This window comes from Sesamum indicum, unplaced genomic scaffold, assembly GCF_000512975.1.
Source record: "Sesamum indicum cultivar Zhongzhi No. 13 unplaced genomic scaffold, S_indicum_v1.0 scaffold00262, whole genome shotgun sequence".
NCBI classification, from domain to species: Eukaryota; Viridiplantae; Streptophyta; class Magnoliopsida; order Lamiales; family Pedaliaceae; genus Sesamum; species Sesamum indicum.
The window spans coordinates 28566-34278 of record NW_011628156.1 but is presented as its reverse complement, the minus strand read 5'-3'; positions in this window follow the sequence as shown (position 1 = coordinate 34278).

Here is a 5713-nt window from a genome sequence, read left to right as displayed (position 1 = left end):
AGCCAGTCGCCCCTCGTTATCTACATGCTGGGGATGGGAAGACAAAAAAAGAATTATTATTTATAAATAAAGTAAAAATAATCTATATTTTTCAAATTTTTAAATAATTTGAATATTATTTATAATGAAATATAACTTCAAATAATTAATTTGGTATTTTGATATTTAATTAAAATTTAATTTAGTTAATTATATGTAATTATTAGATATAATTATATTTACACCCCTCATCTATTATCTTTTTACATAACCACCCTCACTTTTTTAAAAATTACAAAACCACCCTAGATAACCTTAAAAATTTGACAAATACCCCTATTTGTCCGGTCAAATTTTAATTCAAGGACATAAATTCCTTAGGGGTGTTTCTGTGATATTTATGATAAGGAATAATATGATTCCTATATATATTTTTTTTATTATTTATACTGATTATTTATTTACTTTTTTTTATTGAATTTATATATAAAATTACATGTCTTAATAATTGAAATGATAAATTATTCAATGAATATATTAATGAAAATTAGTACTAGGCTATAAATTTAAATTAAAAAAAAAATCACACTGATATAGATTATATTAAATTTTTAAAATTAAAGAATTTATTCTCTCTTAACATAAATATTATTATTTTAGGTTTTAGGTTATATTTATGTTATTTGCATTTGTTTTTTTATGATAATTTTCGGTCAATATTTATTAAAAATTACACATATATCTCCTATGATTTAAAAAATTTATTATATCTAGCCGTTGTTTTTGTTTATATATTTTTTTAGCAAGAAAAATATTTTTAAATTATATGAGGTCTATGTGTAATCATATTATATTTCAAGAAAGACGATGTAATTATTCTTAGTCATAATTATAACTAATAAATTAAATTATATTTATAATAAAAAATTAGATTTTATTTATTAAAATATTTTCGATAAAAAATACAAAAGTTCTATCCCTGGTCAAAGTTTATTAAAATATTTATTATTTTTTCTAATCATAACGTATTATCTTATTTAAATTATTGAAGTATTTTATACATTTTCTTTGTGGTTTGAAAAATTATATCTAGTACCTTTTATGTTTATTTTCATCTAACAAACTAAATTACCATAATTAATTTATTACTAATTTATTTCATGGTCGAGTGAACATTTTCTCACCAAACTACTCTTTATAAGGATGCAAGATATATAAGGATAATTTGATAAGAAAAAATATGTTTGATCTGCAATACATTGAATTTTGCCTAACCTATGTGACAATCTTGGATGAGTAAATTAATTTTCTATTTCACTAAACAATAATGAAAAAGGTGAAAATTAATTTTACAGGATAATTATACATAGATCTTATGTGGTCTAGAAAATTTTCAATGATTTGAGAAATTGTATCTAATCTCTTATGTTTTTGTTTTATTTTAAAAAATAAATATCTCTTATGTTTTTGTTTTATTTTAAAAAATAAATTTATATAGTATAATTTATGATAAATTAAAATATTTGTATCAACAAAATTACCTTATTATTTTGTATAAAATAGACAATTTGCAAAGAATCATAATTTTTTGTGCCAAATTTTTCTCGAAAAATGGTTACATCAAAATATTAAGTTTATTTATTATAATTTGTGGTCACAATTTATTAAAATATTTTCAAACAAATAATAAGTCAATTTTTGAAAAATAATGATAAGGGCATGTCCTATCCCCATCTATATTGTAGTTCTAATTTGATCTTTTTAATTCATAATTATTATGTGTTTAGTTACTAATTTATTTATTTTTTAATAATTATACAAATTATATGGTACTACAAAATTTTAAAATAATTGATATTGGATGTATAGTACAATTTTAATCTAATTGATACAAATAACTATAATTTAAAAACTAATGGAAAGTATGTTTTCAACTTTCGATCTTAAAAAATTAAATTATTTATGGTGAAAGTTTACCAAAATATTTTCGAGTAAACAATAAGCCAAATTATAAAAAGAAAAAAATGAAATCTCATTCCCTTAGTTTTGGTATAATTATACGTAAATTTCTCAAAAAATTATACATAGTATTATCTACGTTTGTTTTCGCAAACAAATCCATCCACTAATAAAAGTTTCACAAAAATTTATTGATATTAGAAAAGAGTTAAATGACCTTAATTAAATTTATTACTAATTTTATTTTACTTATTGCAAGCAAAATAGATCTTATTATATGAATTTTTGTTTTATTTTTTTACTAATATCAATAAATTGTTTGAATTTTGTGTAATAGAGAAATTTATTAGACGTAAATAAACGTCAGAGTATTAAATAAAATTTTTTAAATTATAGAGGATCTAGATCTAATTACACTAAATTATAAAAAAATTAATTTATTATTTGTATAAAAAAAAATTCCTAGTTTTATTTCAAAAATTGGATTTTTTTTGATAAAATTGATCTCTAACGAAAATAATTATAACTTAAACAGTAGTTTATTGTTTGTATAAAAATTCTAAAAATATTTATTTTAACAGGTTAAATTTTATTTCTTAAAATTTATGGTTAAAATTTATTAAAAGATTTTCAAGTATTGGTAAAAAAAAAAAAAACAGAAGGCGGTTAAAATTTTATTCAAATACAATAATTATATTTAAAAATTACTTTGTTATTTGTATAAAATAATTTTTTTTTCATCGATTCGAAAATTAAAATGATAAATTAGATGAATGATAGGTATAATTCAAATACAATAAACCGTTGGATCGTTGAGTTAAATTATAGGTATGAATAAAATTTGTGTTGCCATGGCTGCTCGATTATGTCTATGAATAGTGTTGTTTGGACTTTTGTTCGGTGTTTACGCTAAACACATACTTACTAGTTGAATAAAACATAAAACGCTCTGAGAATAACTCTTCTCTAATTAATTCGACTTTTCTTATAAATAGGAAAACACAACCAAATTCTAGCAGGGCCACATAGAATTAGGCAAAGCGTGCTGGGGAAAAATTGGGTCGATCATCTGAAGTAGGGATCCATATGAAAAATTCACCGTGTATCCCGTATTTAGTTTTAAGATCATCTATATCAAACTCGGCAAAAGCGAAAAAACCCCAAAAGTTTCTATTCCTGTCCTTAATTTTTCTTCATCAGCAATTAAATGGGATGCCTTTCTGGGACAGCTGCTGGACATCACTGCTTCATGGAATATTCGTTTTGTAGGCTTCCAACTTTTTTGATGGGCTCTGTATTTTTGGGCCTAACCTTTTAGCCATATTGTGGGCTTTTTGACTTAGTGTCGGAGTACATGATCTTTTATTTTATTTAGAATGGATGAGGATCTTGACAATATTAATAAATAATAAAGACTTAGATGTTATTTTAACCACTCAATATTCTAACCACAAAAAACTAATTACTAGAACCTTAATAAATACTACCAACACGAAGCATGTGGATTATATAAACTTTCAATATGGTAGTGTTAGGGTAAAAATTCTCAATTCATGTTAAATCAATTAATTATATAATTTAACCAGATTATTTAAATTAGGGAGCAAATTCTATTTTAACCCTACATTTTATAATGCTTATATGCAAAACAAATTTACGTCAAACAAAACTCTTCCCCAACATTATTTACATAATGTAAATTCTTATTATTTATATTTAATTAGATGAAAAAAAAGATAAATAAAATAAATAACTTATGTTCTTATAACAAATTTGTATTAATCTTATATGTGAATTAAAAGAATAGATTATTATAGATAAATTTAAAACGAAGGACATTTTTTTTATAACAAAAAATAGTTATTATAATGCTATCAAACTTAAATAGATAACTACTTAATAAAACACACCCAATTCAATTGAAAAAAACTAATAAAATGTATTAATTTTAAACCTACTTGAATTAAAAAAAAAAATTGATGGAACACATTAACCGAAACAGAGTATGAGTCAATCAAATAAATATATATTAGAGGATGTTTTTGCCACCTAATATTGTGACATTGAAAAAGTTAATTATTGTAGGGGGCAAATCATTAATAAATAACACCAGTAATAGAATCATACTCGATTCGTGTGGATAATTTAATTTAATACAATTATACATTTACTCAAAAACATAAACAAATAATAAATACTCTAAAAATTATTTTAGCCACTCAATATTCTAACTACTAAAAGCTAATTACTGTAGGGGTAAATAATACACGCTATGCCGAAGCATGTAGATTCAATTTGGCAGTGTTAGTACAAACTCCCGATTCATTTTAAATCTGTCAATTATATAATTTGACCAAACTATATTATAGTGCAAACTGTACTTTAACCCAAAATTTTATAATATATGAAATCATATGGACCTAAAACATACGAAAAAATTATGCTATTCTTTCCGAATGTTAATTACATAATGTAAATTCTTATTATTATTTTTAATTAGATGAAAGAGACAATAAATAAAATAAATAACTAATCAAAACCGATATTCTTTATACAAATTTTTATTAATCTTACATATGCTTAAAAGAACTAGAACAACTCGTATATAATGTTAGGGTACAATAATGTTAGACGATAAATAAAATAAATAACATTGTTCATGTTTAACCTTTTTAGACTTATCTTTAACTCTTGATATTAAAATTACCGACTTAATTTTTTTTATCATATTTTCATATTAGATAAGTTTTAGAAAACCCGTTCATACTTTTTTAGCTACTAAAAAAGCGAGACTATTTATTTTAAGTTAAACAATATATTATTATGCTCATAAAATTTCAAAATTTTCATCATCCACAAAATATAATTACAGAATATCATCATAAAAAAATATAAAAGTTAATTTTTTCGTGAAAAAAAGAATTAGTTTGACAGTTTTACAAACTTCAGTGATTAAAGTGATAAAATCAAATTTATTGACTATTTTACCCTCCAAAAAGTTAAAATTCAACTACAATTCCCCTAAAAAATGGCTTTTCTTATCAAAAACTATTGTTCTTTATACAAATTTTTATTAATCTTAGTGCATAAAAAGAATAGATAAATTTAATACAAGGGACATTATTTTGTCAACAAAAGGTGGTTATTATAACGCTCTCTAAGTTAATAGATAATATAGAGATAATTATATTTACGCCCCTCATCTTTTTCACAAACCATCCCTTCAAACAAAAAATTTCAAAAACTATCCCTGATAACCTTTAAAATTCAAAAATTTCCCTATTAAACTTTAAAAAATGACAGAAATGTCCTAAAAAATATTTATTTAATTACCAAAAGATAGATGAATGTCAAAATTGTTTTAATTAATATATTAATAAAAATTAATTGTTAGATTACAAATTTATATTTAAAATTATTTGTATAAATTATTTTAAATTCTTCGAACTAATTTTTTTTTATTTTTATTTACAATTACATTTTATTAAAATTATAATTATTTATACATATATATTTGAGGGTGGGCATGGTGGTAGGATTGAAAAAAAGAATATTTTTTTTAAAAGTATTTAATAATTTAAAATTTTAATAAATAAATTATTTACTTTACCAATTCTAATGTGCTTAAAAAAATTTAAATAATAGGAAGGTTTATATAAAAGATAAAAATGCTTTATGTGAAAAACGACGGTACACAATAACCAAAACATATTAGAGTTTTTTAGCTACTCATATATTGTGACAAAAAAAAATAATTATTGTACAAGGCCAATCA